General features: G+C 46.0%; 2 protein-coding genes across 5 annotated transcripts in view; one reads left to right on the top strand and one right to left on the bottom strand.

Annotated features, from left to right (window-relative positions):
- LOC142503458 (mucolipin-3-like) overlaps positions 1-8254 on the bottom strand; it is a 33086-nt gene extending 24832 nt beyond the window's left edge. For both annotated transcript variants that reach the window (XM_075615643.1, XM_075615644.1), the window contains exon 1: positions 6488-8254. The gene's annotated coding sequence lies outside the window, so the exon portion shown is untranslated. The remainder of the gene's footprint in view (positions 1-6487) is intronic.
- Positions 8255-8453: 199 nt separating this feature from the next.
- The window catches only part of DNAI3 (dynein axonemal intermediate chain 3), a 56090-nt gene continuing 46911 nt past the window's right edge, over positions 8454-17632 (top strand). For 2 of the 3 annotated variants that reach the window (XM_075615635.1, XM_075615632.1), the window contains exon 1: positions 8454-8585. The gene's annotated coding sequence lies outside the window, so the exon portion shown is untranslated. Of the gene's footprint in view, positions 8586-11387; positions 11504-17632 lie in introns of all 3 variants that reach the window. The other variant, XM_075615634.1, reaches the window with a different exon arrangement.

Raw genomic sequence — 17632 nt, 5'->3', positions numbered from 1 at the left:
GTCTGTACTCCCATTGGGAATACTCCCATTTATTTATTTATAAAAATGTTTTACCAGGAAGTAATACACTGAGAGCTACCTCTCATTTTCAAGTATGTCCTGGGCACAGAGTTATAAAATACATGGTTACATTAAAAGAACAGGGGCTATATAGTCAATTCACACACATTTCGTGGACAGATAGAGTTGGAAAATTGGGTACTGGGGATAACGGGCTTGTGATTTTCAGATTGATAAAGAGCAGCTTTAACATCACTTTAACATCACCAAACGTCTGACACCCTTTGGCTGCCCTTCGGTTGCGCCAACGGCTGTCCGCCTTTGGAGCAACGCAGATGTACACTGGAGTGGTTGATTTTCAATGCAGCTGTGAACAAAAAATGTTCTGTGTGTCCTGATGGCTCATTAACATTCCAGTGGGTGGAGTTGACGTTCCACAAAATACAAGCAAATGTTAACCCTTAGCACGCTGGTCCTGTGCAGAGGGGAGCAGCTCTTTGGGTCTGGGCCATAGAGGGGTGCATTGCAAAGCAACAGGTTTCTATATTTGATGTTATAATATCTTTAAAACATGGGTTCTCAACTCCATTCCTCAAGCCCCCCCCCCTAACAGGTCAGGTTTTCAGGATATCCTGCTTCAGCACAGGTGGCTCAGGTGTTCTGAAGCAGGCTTTTCGACTGAGCCACTGACTGAGACACCTGTGCTGAAAAAGGGATATCCTGGAAACCTGACCTGTTGGGGGGCGGGGGGAGAATCTTGAGGACTGGAGTTGGGAACCCCTGCTCTAGAAGATGAATAATACCGGAAGATATACTTGATAGGAGCTGCAGTCAAATGGAAATGACTTTTCGGTATTCTTACATACATCTACCCAAAAGAATTGAGGGTGCATAGGCCCAGGAGAATTTTTTGCCTTCTACAATAATATTCAGGTTAGCATAAAATAAATCAAAAACTAAAATGTACAAATGTCTAAAATGAACAAACATGAAAAAACATATGTGGTGTCTGTACGGAGTAGTGGAAAGGTAGAGTGGGCGACATAATTATGTACTGCAAAAGAATGGCACAGGTTTTTACTCATATACAATACAGCCATGGGTAGGGTTACCGGGCGGCTTTTCCAAAAATATGGGACACAATGGTGAAAGGTGCGATGCTCTCGAGACACACACATGCGTGCACGCTCTAAAAACACACCTCTCCCTGTCCATGCTGTTTCCTCCTCTCCTTGGCACCATCCCCAGGCGCCTGACATCTCCTCCTGATTGGCTGCATTACCCAGCAGCAGTTGGAGGAAGCTGTCCAGCCACCTAGCAACAGCCCTGCTCAGGGAAATCCTGCGGCCCCCCAAGCCGGTCCCTGAATGTTTGCCAGGGAGGTAATACCAGTACACACATACATTTCCAGTATTACCTCTCATTTTTTACTGGACAGAGTGTCCAAATACAGGACAGTTGGGTTTAACACTGGACACCTGGAAACCCTAGCCATGGCTGCGCAAAGTTAAGGGTGTTAAACCGTTACTAAAACATTTTAAAAGTAGCAGCTAAGTCCGCACTATGAAAGGTTGCTACATTTTCAGTAAGAGTCAGAACGTATTTGCACAGCCCGCTGAATGCATTTTCAATGACAGATTTTATCTGTTTCTTTGTGGCCCATCTATTCTTTCCATGAGACTTGTTTCAAGTTTGAAAGACTTCGCTCGGTTTCAAAATACACTGGGTTGTAATAATAGGTCTGAGCTACAAATTCAAGGCATTAACAATTAACCCAGTCATCAGGAATCATCGGCGGTTGTAAATACTATCATTATACATAACATAGAGAACATAACCGTATGGGTATTGTGCATTTCATTATGAAAGGTCTCAATGGCTGCACAGTGATGACTACATGGAGAATATTAACCATATAATTATTTTGAATGTACTGTAGGAAAATATACAGACATTCTACCTGGCGAAGAACCCTTTCACTGCCACAGGGTCAGTAACGCATTTCAAAGCAAATAAATTGCTTATCTGGAAGTAGCTTATGCAGCCTATTACATAGTTACATATAATAATAATAATAGCATGTTCTTGTATAGCGCTGCTAGTTTTACGTAGCGCTTTACAGAGACATTTTGCAGACACGGGTTCCTGCCCCGTGGAGCTTACAATCTATGAGGTTGAGGTTGAAAAAAGTTCAACCTATGCTAAATTTAGATGACTATTTATCTGTGTTAAAGCGTTAAGAAACATAATAGATAGATAGATAGATATTAAACAAGACGATAATTCAATATACCCCAAAGGTGCGATCCACCGGAAAACTTCCATTCAAGTCGAATGGGAGCAATGTCGAATATATAATTAGCCCCTAAGGGTGACCTGTGTTGCTTACCTTCTGGCAGCGAAAGGGTTAAGAGAAGTAGTGATCAAAACAAAATTAATGTTTCAAAACAGATAGTGAAATGGCACCTTCACCACCCGATGCGTTAAAGGGCTTAGTAACATAGTTACTTAATGCTCCTACTATCTATAGTTACTTTATGCTTCTACTATCTATAGTTACTTAATGCTTCTACTATCTATAGTTACTTAATGCTTCTACTATCTATAGTTACTTAATGCTTCTACTATCTATAGTTACGGGCAACAAGGAGTTAGGGTCACCTAGTGCCCCTCTCGGGGGGTCTCCCACCTAGTGCCCCTCTCGGGGGGTCTCCCACCTAGTGCCCCTCTCGGGGGGTCTCCCACCTAGTGCCCCTCTCGGGGGGTCTCCCACCTAGTGCCCCTCTCGGGGGGTCTCCCACCTAGTGCCCCTCTCGGGGGGTCTCCCACCTAGTGCCCCTCTCGGGGGGTCTCCCACCTAGTGCCCCTCTCGGGGGGTCTCCCACCTAGTGCCCCTCTCGGGGGGTCTCCCACCTAGTGCCCCTCTCAAGGGGTCTCCCACCTAGTGCCCCTCTCGGGGGGTCTCCCACCTAGTGCCCCTCTCGGGGTGTCTCCCACCTATTGCCCCTCTCAGGGTTTTGCTCTGTGGGACACCCAGTTTGAGATATGTCACTTTGTTATGTTTCTGGTACTTTTTGGGACATTAATATGGCCACTTCCCAAGACTCGCACGTGCGGGCCACTAAGAAGCCGTGATGATGTCAGAGTATGACACTGCAGCTTCCTATTGGCAGGCATCTTTGATTTGAACTTCCTTTTTCTAGGTTATGGGATACCTGAGTGTGCCGGACCTCAGGGCGTGGTGGCTACGATTTGGGGCACCCAAAGGGTTAATGGATACAGCTGGTCTTACAGGGCCCAAAAATATGTAGGGTATCTACTGAGTAAGTTCAATTGGAGGATATGAAAACTTTGTAAAATACGGTCCAAAAAGCTTTGTCTCAATGTTTCATTGATTAAGAAATTCCATTTGGCACAGTACCAGAGTACCACAGTACCACAGTACCACCACTAGTGTAAGTCACTCTGACCACTGTGTTACCTAAGCATTTACATATCTATACATCAGTAAACTATCGAACGATTTCCATGAACAGTAACAACACATAACATTGTATGATGATGAGAATAATATTAATAACATTACATTGTAGTACTGAGCCTCTCGTGGGCTTCAGGTTACAGCGTTACTAATTAACAGATTTGGACATTCTTGGAGTAAAACTCAAACCCAACATACGCCATGCAAACCCAACATACGCCATGCAAACCCAACATACGCCATGCAAACCCAACATACGCCATGCAAACCCAACATACGCCATGCAAACCCAACATACGCCATGCAAACCCAGCATACTCCATGCAAACCCAACATAATCCATGAAAACCCAACATACTCCATGCAAACCCAACATACTCCATGCAAACACAACATACTCCATGCAAACACAACATACTCCATGCAAACACAACATACTCCATGCACACACAACATACTCCATGCACACACAACATAATCCATGCAAACCCAACATAATCCATGCAAACCCAACATACGCCATGCAAACCCAACATACGCCATGCAAACCCAACATACGCCATGCAAACCCAACATACTCCATGCAAACCCAACATACGCCATGCAAACCCAGCATACTCCATGCAAACCCAACATAATCCATGAAAACCCAACATAATCCATGAAAACCCAACATACTCCATGCAAACCCAACATACTCCATGCAAACACAACATACTCCATGCAAACACAACATACTCCATGCACACACAACATAATCCATGCAAACCCAACATAATCCATGCAAACCCAACATACGCCATGCAAACCCAACATACGCCATGCAAACCCAACATACGCCATGCAAACCCAACATACGCCATGCAAACCCAACATACGCCATGCAAACCCAGCATACTCCATGCAAACCCAACATACTCCATGCAAACCCAACATACGCCATGCAAACCCAACATACGCCATGCAAACCCAACATACGCCATGCAAACCCAGCATACGCCATGCAAACCCAGCATACGCCATGCAAACCCAGCATACGCCATGCAAACCCAGCATACGCCATGCAAACCCAGCATACTCCATGCAAACCCAACATAATCCATGCAAACCCAACATACTCCATGCAAATCCAACATACTCCATGCAAACCCAACATACTCCATGCAAACCCAACATACTCCATGCAAACCCAGCATACTCCATGCAAACCCAACATAATCCATGCAAACCCAACATACTCCATGCAAACCCAACATACTCCATGCAAACCCAGCATACGCCATGCAAACCCAGCATACTCCATGCAAATCCAACATACTCCATGCAAATCCAACATACTCCATGCAAATCCAACATACTCCATGCAAACCCAACATACTCCATGCAAATCCAACATACTCCATGCAAATCCAACATACTCCATGCAAATCCAACATACTCCATGCAAATCCAACATACTCCATGCAAATCCAACATACTCCATGCAAATCCAACATACTCCATGCAAATCCAACATACGCCATGGAAATCCAACATACGCCATGCAAACCCAACATACGCCATGCAAACCCAACATACGCCATGCAAACCCAACATACTCCATGCAAATCCAACATACTCCATGCAAATCCAACATACTCCATGCAAACACAACATACTCCATGCAAACACAACATACTCCATGCAAACCCAACATACTCCATGCAAACCCAACATAATCCATGCAAACCCAACATACGCCATGCAAACCCAACATACGCCATGCAAACCCAACATACGCCATGCAAACCCAACATACGCCATGCAAACCCAGCATACTCCATGCAAACCCAACATACTCCATGCAAACCCAACATACTCCATGCAAACCCAACATAATCCATGCAAACCCAAAATACTCCATGCAAATCCAACATACTACATGCAAACCCAACATACTCCATGCAAACCCAACATACTCCATGCAAACCCAGCATACTCCATGCAAACCCAACATAATCCATGCAAACCCAACATACTCCATGCAAACCCAACATACTCCATGCAAACCCAACATACTCCATGCAAACCCAGCATAGGCCATGCAAACCCAGCATACGCCATGCAAACCCAGCATACTCCATGCAAATCCAACATACTCCATGCAAATCCAACATACTCCATGCAAATCCAACATACTCCATGCAAATCCAACATACTCCATGCAAATCCAACATACGCCATGCAAATCCAACATACGCCATGGAAATCCAACATACGCCATGGAAATCCAACATACGCCATGCAAACCCAACATACTCCATGCAAACCCAACATACGCCATGCAAACCCAACATACTCCATGCAAATCCAACATACTCCATGCAAATCCAACATACTCCATGCAAATCCAACATACTCCATGCAAATCCAACATACTCCATGCAAATCCAACATACTCCATGCAAATCCAACATACGCCATGCAAATCCAACATACAAACCCAACATACTCCATGCAAACCCAACATACTCCATGCAAACCCAACATACTCCATGCAAATCCACACTTCATGTGTCAGAAAACATGAATCATACAATCCAGTGGCAACAGAATCATTCAACATATTATTATTATTATTATTATTATTATTATTATTATTATTATTATTATTAAAGACACAAACCCTATTACTTCCAATGGGATTGTCCTCTTTGCTACACTTCTTCCCATTAAGTGTCATTTGTATTATTTGTTATTTATATAATTGTCATGTGTATTAATGGCACGATATAAATAAAGACATACATACATACATACATTCACATGATGCAGATATGTTGCACGACTTTCCCCCTGACACCTGGACCCCGGATTCTGCTGCTAAAGTCTTGTCAGAGATGCACCATAATAATAATAATAATAATAATAATAATAATAATAATAATAATGACAGCATGACGCCTCCTCCCCTGCGCACCGTGTCTGCACAGGTAATAATCCCCCTAACACTGCCAGTGTACTCACCTGCAGCCTGGGACCCGCAGCCTCTCCTCGCTGTGGGAGTGAGTGTGAGTGATGCTGGGAGTGAGTGAATGAGAGTGTGAGTGATGCTGGGAGTGAGTGAATGAGAGTGTGAGTGATGCTGGGAGTCTCTCCTCGGTGTGTGAGTGATGCTGGGAGCCCTCTCCTAGGTGTGTGAGTGATGCTGGGAGCCTCTCCTCGGTGAGTGAGTGTGAGTGATGCTGGGGGCCTCTCCTCAATGTGTGAGGATGTCAGTGTGAGTGATGCTGGGAGCCCTCTCCTCGGTGTGTGAGTGATGCTGGGAGCCCTCTCCTCGGTGTGTGAGTGATTCTGGGAGCCTCTCCTCGGTGTGTGAGTGAGTGTGAGTGATGCTGGGAGCCTCTCCTCGGAGTGTGAGTGATGCTGGGAGCCTCTCCTCGGAGTGTGAGTGATGCTTGGAGCCCTCTCCTAGGTGTGTGAGTGTGAGTGATGCTGGGAGCCCTCTCCTCGGAGTGTGAGTGATGCTGGGAGCCCTCTCCTCGGTGTGTGAATGATGCTGGGAGCCTCTCCTGTGAGTGTGAGTGATGCTGGGAGCCTCTCCTCGTTGTGTGAGTGATGCTGGGAGCCCTCTCCTCTGAGTGTGAGTGATGCTGGGAGCCCTCTCCTCGGTGTGTGAGTGTGAGTGATGCTGGGAGCCCTCTCCTCGGTGTGTGAGTGTGAGTGATGCTGGGAGCCTCTCCTCGGTGTGTGAGTGTGAGTGATGCTGGGAGCCCTCTCCTAGGTGTGTGAGTGATGCTGGGAGCCTCTCCTCGGTGAGTGAGTGTGAGTGATGCTGGGGGCCTCTCCTCAATGTGTGAGGATGTCAGTGTGAGTGATGCTGGGAGCCCTCTCCTCGGTGTGTGAGTGATGCTGGGAGCCCTCTCCTCGGTGTGTGAGTGATTCTGGGAGCCTCTCCTCGGTGTGTGAGTGAGTGTGAGTGATGCTGGGAGCCTCTCCTCGGAGTGTGAGTGATGCTGGGAGCCTCTCCTCGGAGTGTGAGTGATGCTTGGAGCCCTCTCCTAGGTGTGTGAGTGTGAGTGATGCTGGGAGCCCTCTCCTCGGAGTGTGAGTGATGCTGGGAGCCCTCTCCTCGGTGTGTGAATGATGCTGGGAGCCTCTCCTGTGAGTGTGAGTGATGCTGGGAGCCTCTCCTCGTTGTGTGAGTGATGCTGGGAGCCCTCTCCTCTGAGTGTGAGTGATGCTGGGAGCCCTCTCCTCGGTGTGTGAGTGTGAGTGATGCTGGGAGCCCTCTCCTCGGTGTGTGAGTGTGAGTGATGCTGGGAGCCTCTCCTCGGTGTGTGAGTGTGAGTGATGCTGGGAGCCCTCTCCTCTGAGTGTGAGTGATGCTGGGAGCCCTCTCCTAGGTGTGTGAGTGATGCTGGGAGCCCTCTCCTCGGTGTGTGAGTGTGAGTGATGCTGGGAGCCCTCTCCTAGGTGGGTGAGTGTGAGTGATGCTGGGAGCCCTCTCCTAGGTGTGTGAGTGTGAGTGATGCTGGGAGCCCTCTCCTAGGTGGGTGAGTGTGAGTGATGCTGGGAGCCCTCTCCTCGGAGTGTGAGTGATGCTGGGAGCCCTCTCCTAGGTGGGTGAGTGTGAGTGATGCTGGGAGCCCTCTCCTCGGTGTGTGAGTGTGAGTGATGCTGGGAGCCCTCTCCTCGGTGGGTGAGTGTGAGTGATGCTGGGAGCCCTCTCCTCGGTGGGTGAGTGTGAGTGATGCTGGGAGCCTCTCCTCCCTCTGCAGCTCTGACACTGGGAAGCTGTCACGTGACCTGCCTGTCAGATGCTCTTGCAGCGAAACTACCCAAGCCTGGCAGACTGAAGGAGCGAGATATCTGATTGGTCCATCACACAGCGCCCGCCCCCCCCTGTTGCCAGGCGGGATTACGGAGTTGGAAACTCGGAGCTCTGTTGTGATTGGTTACCGCGGCTGTTAATCAGAGCCGGTACTGCAATATGCGTTGCCCTTGGCAACCGCCGGTTCCTAACGACGCTGTGTCAGAGAGGCCTGTATCCTCCCGCACCGCGGCGGGTGACCGGGGTGTGAGCAGGAGTAACCGAGAGTAACCGAGAGTAACTGGGAGTAAGGTGAGCCGGGCTCTGCTAGAATAAGCAGCTTCTTCCTTCCACGAATCCCCAGCTCCGCTAACACTGCGTGTGAAAGCACTCAGTCATGTAACACGCTCTGTTACTTTACCGGCTGCAGGCCTCCTTTCCTTTTAGTTTATAAGATCTTTGGCCCTCCTTACTGATTGTACCAGTGTTTGGGGTTATCCCCCCTCCTTCACCCCTCCCAGTGTTTGGGGTTATCAGTGTGTCCCCCCCATCCCCCAGTGTTTGGGGTTATCCCCCCTCCTTCACCCCTCCCAGTGTTTGGGGTTATCAGTGTGTCCCCCCCATCCCCCAGTGTTTGGGGTTATTCCCCCCCCCCTTCACCCCCCCCCCCCCCAGTGTTTGGGGTTATCACCACCCACCCCCCAGTGTTTGGGGTTATCAGTGTGTCCCCCCATCCCCCCAGTGTTTGGGGTTATCCCCCCCCTTCACCCCTCCCAGTGTTTGGGGTTATCAGTGTGTTCCCCCCATCCCCCCAGTGTTTGGGGTTATCCCACCCCCTTCACCCCTCCCAGTGTTTGGGTTATCACCCCCCTCCCCCCAGTGTTTGGGGTTATCAGTGTCTCCCCCCATCCCCCCAGTGTTTGGGGTTATTCCTACCCCACACCCCCACACCCCATTATATGGAGCCTGGGGGTCAGGTTTTGCCCTTGTATAAATACACGGTGATAATACGTTTAAGGGGTTAACCCCCACAGCAGCAATTCCCAGTATGGGATAAGTGATTCAGCTTTTAGGAATGGTGAAGAAAAAAATGTGAACTAGCGCTAAAGTGTAATACACAGTGTGATATTAAAAAACTTATAATAAAGGATGGCTGCCCGGTGATACTGCCAGTACTAACAGAATAAACCAAAATAAAGAAAAACCTGGCGCCAAATAGTCAGTGGAATGTCCTGTACTCCTCAAGGGATCCGCACACTTGCTCGACAGACCATGCAAAGAAAAGAACACAAACAAACTAAAATCATAGCGCAACTCTGTAGGGTAAGCAGTACTGCACTAATACACACAAACAGTTAAGAATCCTAGCGATTATTAAAATATTTATTTATTAAAAAGAACTATGCCAAGACCGACAATGTATTTGCCATTGTCGGTCTTGGCATAGTTCTTTTTAATAAATAAATATTTTAATAATCGCTAGGATTCTTAACTGTTTGTGTGTATTAGTGCAGTACTGCTTACCCTACAGAGTTGCGCTATGATTTTTGTTTGTTTGTGTTCTTTTCTTTGCATGGTCTGTCGAGCAAGTGTGCGGATCCCTTGAGGAGTACAGGACATTCCACTGACTATTTGGCGCCAGGTTTTTCTTTATTTCAGCTTTTAGGAAACCCAATTTGGCATTTTTTAGTTTTTTATTAATTAGCTGGCCATCTATTTGGGACTTCTGGTTTTAGGGCTGCTTGGCCACATTAGAGCAAAGTCACGACAATAGGCTGTATGGCGTCTTATTGAATGCGTTGCCCAAAGTCACTGAAATCCTTGAACCCAGAAGTCCCAAATAGATCCATTCGATGTCACAATTTATGTGCGCTAAAAGGTATTAAGTTGGTTTAACATATCCACAAAGCTATTGCAAAAATAATGCTGCCCACACTATAATATAGGCGAAATGCCACGTTATTTGAGTATGACGTTATGTTATCTTCAAATAACGTGATGTTTTGTAAGTCTTGGTGTTACACTCCGGAAAGTGAAATCGCACAGGGAAATACCCCTACAGTATATAAATCATACCTTCGCTAGGTGTTACTCACAGACACACTACCATATGGGCTTTATCCCATTACCCTGTTTCAGTGTCTGGATGGGAGTAACGGCAGGTTCAGGTAGGATAATTTCATCTAATAATTAGATAATACTTACTACATTTTTTTTCCAACTGTTAATGCCATTTATAAGGAGTTTTAATATACTGAGCATCCTTTGATTTCTATAGCAGGTTTTAGCACACCTCCCCAGCAGTGCAAGTTCTGTGTAACACTTTTCTGTTTGTGGTAATGTAAGAATACATTGTAGCTGCTGAGTTACATTGACTGAAGGATTGATTTGAAACTGAAAGGCAGCTATTTAGTGAACTTTGGGAAGCAGAATCTTTGCTGATCGATCAAGGGAGACAGAATCTATCTAATAAAGGTAATCAAAGGCTGCATATATTAAAACAAACTGCCTCTTTAAATAACATAACGTTATTTCCCGGTGTTAACCTTAACAGATTAGTGGATATTGTATACTTATGATAATGGCTCATTTGCATATCATTTGCATGCCATTTTCACTAACGTCTGTATAAATAAACATTATACTATTTAAGTGAGTAAACTAGGTTAATGTCACGTTATTGCAGGGTTTGGAGAGCCGCGGTGCACTCTCCGCACACTTCTAGGTGCCGCGCCTCCCTCGCAGACATCCCTTACATTGAACGGTGCTCCCGCGCTGGTTCCCTGCCACCGGCGGGATCGGATGGACGCCGCTCCACCAGGCAAATGCGCGCACCCGTGCCGCCCTAAGTACACTGCCTCTCGCGGGCGCACGGATTCTGGCACGCCGCCACATCCAGTCACTCCTACTGCTCTAAGGTCCCTCCCCACACCTGCAGCCTGTCCTCCAGTGGGTCCCGCCTTGCACACACCTCCAGGTCCCTGCCTGTTCATTGGATCCCGTGTCCTATTTTAACCTGCTGCCTCACTTGCTATTCGGCTGAGCATAGAACCAGTTGCTGTTCTGATCACTCTGTGCCTCCCTAGTCCTGTTCTGACCTGTCTTGTCTTGCAGTTCTCCTTCCGTGTACCGACCCGGCTTCCTCCTCGACTACTCCGAACTCCTGGCACCTGACCTCGGCTAACGGCAAACGATCACCCCGCTCTCTCTGCACCTGACCTTGGCTTACGGTAAAACAACTATGTCCCCCTCTCCAACCCTGGACTCGGCTAACAGTACCCTTAACTATCCGTACCTCTCCAGTCCCGACCCAGCGATCTAGACCAACCTACACTCAAGACGTGCCCTCGTGGCTGTGGGTGGCGTCATATCCATTCCCACCTCAGCACCGTGGCCCCCGCCTAGTTTGTGATGAGCACAGCGTGACAGTTATTCTCTTTAGTGGATAAGCGTTACCATTAAAATAATGTTAATTTAGGTTAATGTCACACTAACTAGCCTAACTGAGTTTAGTGTATGTGGGCCTAAGTCTAATGATGTGATGTGACTTCAGTTACACGCTATTATTGCTGATTCAAGCTCATTATTAGAACTCATTGAACCCATTCCCACAATCGCTCTTCTCTCCTCACCATCTGCTATGAAGTTTACTCTGTTTTGTCTCTGGAACATCTCTTAGGATTGCATTTATACCAGGAATCCCTAATCTCATCCTAATGAGGCAAAACGCGTTGATCAGCAAAACGTAATGTACCTGTGTAAAGTATTACTTGGCAACAGTTTTGGTGCAAAATGCGGGTTTAGATATACTTTGTAATGTTTAATGGGCCTGAGCCCATTAAACACTGTAGAATGTGTATAAAGCCCTTTGTGAAGCTGCACTCACTGGGTGGTACAGAACAGCAAACACAGCACATTAAGTTATTTGGGAACAACTTGGTTATGTGATATAAAAATCACTTGAATCATTTGTTGCCCAAATTTATCTTCTGAGGTTCCATATGGCTTTCATTTAATACTGTAATTGAATAGAAGCCACACGCCTGTCAGCGGTACCAAAACGCAAGGACTGGTTCATACACTGCAGAGGGAAGTTCGAATGCTTTCCGTATAAATATCTAACTAATGCAATAATGTATCTCAGCAGAGTATGTATGAATCGTTTCCTGATAAATGTTGCTGCTGTTTGTAAATGTTTATTTTGGTTAATAAACCCTCACTATTAAATATCATTATATTAGTTGTGGACTCTCCTCCTGCCTTCCTTGACTCTTTTTCCGCTGTCTCGGAGCAGGATGTGTCACTGCTGATCTCCTCTTCTCCCTCTACCACCTACCCTCTTGATCCCATTCCCTCCCATCTCCTAAAACCTCTTGCTCCTACTATAATCCCTACGCTCACACACATTTTTAACTTTTCCCTCTACTCTGGTACCTTTCCCTCCTCTTTCAAACATTCAACAGTTATACCATTACTCAAAAACAGCAAGCTTGACCCTACCTGTCTTTCTAACTATCGACCTGTCTCCCTCCTGCCTTTTGCCTCTAAACTCCTTGAACGTCTTGTGTTCTCTCGTTTGCTCCATTTTCTCAACACCCATTCTCTCCTAGACCCTCTACAATCTGGCTTCCGCACTGCTCACTCCACGGAAACAGCCCTCACTAAAATAACGGATGACCTCAATTCTCCTCCTCACTTTTAAAGCTTTACACTCTTCTGCCCCTCCTTACATCTCAGCCCTGATTTCTCGCTATGCACCATCCCAACTCTTGCGTTCTTCTCAAGGATGTCTTCTCTCTACCCCCTTTGTATCTAAAGCCCTCTCCAGGCTTAAACCTTTCTCACTGACTGCCCCGCACCTCTGGAATGCCCTTCCCCTCAATACCCGACTAGCACCCTCTCTATCCACCTTTAAGACCCACCTCAAAACACTTTTGCTAAATGAAGGATATGAGTAGCACCGTGGCTAATATTTTATATACATGATAAATAAAGATTGGCCGCCTGCAAACACACTTACCAGAACACCCTCCTACTGTCTCTGTACGTTCTCCCTACCAATTTGATTGTAAGCTCTTCGGAGCAGGGACTTCGCTTCCACAATGTTACTTTTATATCTGAAGCACTTATTCCCATGATCTGTTATTTGTTATTTATATGATTGTCACATGTATTACTACTGTGAAGCGCTATGTACATTAATGGCGCTATATAAATAAAGACATACATACATTCATTATATCCGTTGTGGAGGGTGAAAGTCCTCCATCCCCAGCACAAAGAAAGTCCTTATTTGCTTTACAATGAGCAGCAGTAAAAGTGATATGAAAGTTGGGAAAAAAAGTTCTGAAAGCTATAATTAGTTCATTTGTATGGCATATTTCCCAGGTGCCTTGGCACCTCGTTAATAAAAAGATTATTTTTTTTCAGAATATTATTTTTTAAAGGCTCAGAAGCAGAAAGCAGCGAGTCTGCTGTAAGGTTTTTCTAAGAATTAACAGCTTGAGGTTTTCAGAATGATCAGCAATATGGACAAGTTTTTCCTAGCCATCGTTGGTGCATCTGTCCATGAGTCCGCAGGTATTAACTCGATATTGTAGTCCATGGTGTTTTCATTTCAATCCTAAAGCAACACCAGGTTTTAGGAATGATCAAGGAATTCATAGGTTTTCCATGTGGAATTCCTTGTTTTCTTCATTGGATTTGGCCTTTATTTAAGGTAACACTTAATTCAATGTTGGTTTTTTACATGGAGAGAAAAATATGTCCAAATTATTCTTGGAGCAAAAGCTTATGTTTTAAAGGGAAGCCGCAACTAGTTCCAATGTTTAAACTAGGGGGGGGGGGGCAACTCCTGGTCCTCAATTAGGAATATCCCCTAATACTTGTCCTGTTGGTGGCCCTTGAGGACTGGAGTTGGCCGCCTGTAGATTACACCTTCCCCCCCAATGTACATCCCTATATTTAAAGAAGCAATTCAACATACCTGGGTTTTTTTCTTTTTAGCCCCCATTTTTTTTGTATAAGGTGGGAACGGGGGTCCCCTGAAACAAACACCACTATTCCCTCCGTTCACAGGATAAATTACCAGTGAAATTACCAGGTTTAAATCCCCCTCAGGAGAAACAAAATGGCTCAGAAATCTCAGGCCAAAATAGTCATTTACATCCCCATTAAAAACCTAGAAGTAATACCAGTAACTTCAACAGTAAGTATCGCTAGTGCCAGGGGTCCCCTGAGCTGAGCACAGTGCGGATAAGCACTGGAGAATCTCTCGGTTCCAATCCTGTACAGAATATTGGTTTGTTCCTTTCATTCTGCTGATCTTTCCGCCACTGAATCGCCAGAAAAAGCAGCTTCCCAAATATATTCATTGTGACTCAGAGCTGTGTCAGGACCACATGATACCGTATGAGCTAGAAGTTCAGGAGGAAAACCGGCTTCAGTCATTCTTCATGCGGTCGATGTTATTGCATTAAAGAAACATATTTAGTAGTTGCCCAGATACTGTTTGTCCAAATACAATAAACCCATGAGAGGTATTTAAGGGAGGATAACGTGTAGTTTCTCGAGTATAGAATATACACTGTAAACCGGTGAATTAGGAGCCAGGGCAATCAAAGCAAGCGTTACTTTGTTACTTTGTGTAAAATGCTTATGGATAATTATATTTCTTAAAATAGGGATGTCTATATGTAACCATTAGAAGAATGAGCGGTTATTGTTTAAAGTACAGTTACTAAATTGCAATCTAAGAGACCTTGCTTAGAGATTGGCTCAGTGTGGTATAAGTCTTTATCATTGCGGTATCCAATATTAGGATAGTTTGTATCTTTATTACTTTACATTGTATAAAGATCATTTTTATTATGCATCTTTCTTAAATTCTCCGACGCCTATGCAAGGCTGCGTATCTCATGATTGGCTGGCTTAGGGTGCAGCTGAACATGTTCTTTTTTTGGACTAATAATAATAACTTTATTTATATAGTGCTTTTCTCCCAATGGGACTCAACGTGCTTAACAGTTACAAAAGAGAAAAAGAAGAAAACATTTAAGGTTATTAACAAGACCAAACACAAGGAAATATACAATACAGGATGGGACGGTACTGTAGCTATTAAATGCCGGACAGATTGTGGTTCAGTAATTAAACGCCTGGGTAACCAGGTAGGTCTGAGCCTGTTCTTATAGATTCCCAGAGGAGGGCCTCGCAGACTGTTCCAGAGAGTGGGAGCAGCGCGGCGGAAAGCTCGGGCGCCAGAGGAAGTCACGGAGATTCTGGGAACTGTTAGGAGTCCTTCACCTGCAGGTGGGAGTGAGTGAGTGGGAGTGTAGGGAACTAGAAGCCCTCTCACATAACTGGGACCCTGGGCATGTTGGGCTTTGAATGTCTGCAGGCCAATCTTGAAATAAATTCGCCATTTTACAGGCAGCCAGTGCAGAGATCGGAGAACAGGCGTCATGTGGCAAGAACGGGTCTGGTTAGTTAACTTCGCAGTTTAGTAGCTAATTCACTTAGGTCGGGTTTATTAAGTGACTGATGTGGGGTATCATACCCCGTTAACTGTTATTGAAGTCAATGGCAGCTAACGCCGAATAGGGGTGCAATAGCCTGCGAAGGCACTTGGTGTGTCCTGGCCTATATGACTACAGGCTAATCACGCAGTAATAGCTATCGCTGTCTAATTAATATTTTAAAAAATATTATATATATATATACACACACACACAAAGAAAGTACACCCTCTTTGAATTCTATGGTTTTACATCAGGACATAATAACAATCCTTAGCAAGTCTTAAAATTAGGTAAATACAACCTCAGATGAACAACAACACATGATATATTACACTGTGTCATGATTTATTTAACAAAAATAAAGCCAAAATGGAGAAGCCATGTGTGAAAAACTAAGATAAGGTAGTTCTCCCAAATTTGCAATCTCTCCAAACAGGTTTTTGTAAAAGGAGTGCTCAGAATATTTAGCATCCTGCTTGGAACTTGTATTCTATGTATGAAGCACCGAACGGTTTGTGTTGGCCCCTTTATTACTGGACTAGCTTACAACTTACCTTTGCATCAAAAACTCTTGCCATATCTATGGTGAGCTATGAAACTGTATATAAAGCCCGCTCTACATGTGCCACAAAGTAACATCACAATAATATATCTATACTATAATTCTAAGTTGGATTCCGTTTGTTTGTTTTCTTTGTATGTCCAAAGCATCGAAATCTCAGAAACGGCACCACGTAGCACAACACACGGCTTTGTAGGTCAACGCAATTATTTTGAGCTTCCAATGTGACTCACCTCCCAAATTATGGATATTCTAAGTTTCCCTCGGCTGTCCAGCAAATCTGTTAGAGCAGGAGCGGGGGGCATGGCTACTAAGGGAGGGGGTGTGTCCTTGCCTGGATCGGGGCTGTGTGTGTGTCTCTGTGTCTCTGTGTGTGAGATGTGCGGGGGAGATGTGCCAGCTAGCGGGGGGAGATGTACCGGCAGGGGGAGGGGGGAGATGTGCCGGCAGCAGGGGGAGATGTACCGGCAGCAGGGGGAGATGTACCGGCAGCAGGGGGAGATGTACCGGCAGGGGGAGGGGGGACATGTGCCGGCAGCAGGGGGAGATGTACCAATGGGGGGGGAGGGGCGGGAAAATGTACCGCCAGCGAGGGGCGATGTACCAACAGGGGGGGGGCGGGGAGATGTGCCGGCAGCGAGGGGACATGCCACAGCAGCGCGGGGAGATGTGCCTCCCGCGGGGGGGGGGGGGAGGGAGGGGCCGGGGACATGTTCTGGCAGCGGGGGGAGACACACACACACAGACAGACACACACACATATACACACACAGACAGACAGAGACAAATCACACCCTGCACTACATCCAGCAGCGGGAGGGGGGGCAGGGGGGAGAGGGAGATGTGCCAGCAGCGAGGGAGAGGGGGGGTGGAGTCATGTATTCAATATTACATTTCCCGGGCGAGGCGGGGCACAAAAGCTAGTATTAATATATATTATAGATATATATTACCTAACTTGTCCACATGCCCCAGATCTCCTTCACATGGCTCCTTAGAGCCAGGCAGCTGTTTGCCCTTCAATTTACTGTGACTTCTATTAAATATATATGAGTCGGATCGTTCTTACTGTACTTCACGTTACTATAAATAGCAGATGGCGAGTCAAAGCCGGTATCCAGTTACTATCCGGTGAAGTTTTATTGTTTAGCGCTGGCTTCTGGAAGTTTTAAACCCTTGTACCCTGTGTACTCTGGGCTGAGTATGGGCTGATGTCCCTTTAATACAAAAGCAAAGATAGGAACCAGTATTTAAGACAAATAAATCTTCTCCGATGG

Source organism: Ascaphus truei, chromosome 10 (assembly GCF_040206685.1).
Source record: "Ascaphus truei isolate aAscTru1 chromosome 10, aAscTru1.hap1, whole genome shotgun sequence".
NCBI classification, from domain to species: domain Eukaryota; kingdom Metazoa; phylum Chordata; class Amphibia; order Anura; family Ascaphidae; genus Ascaphus; species Ascaphus truei.
Note: the sequence above shows the minus strand (reverse complement) of the source record. Positions and strands in the feature narration are given on the sequence as shown.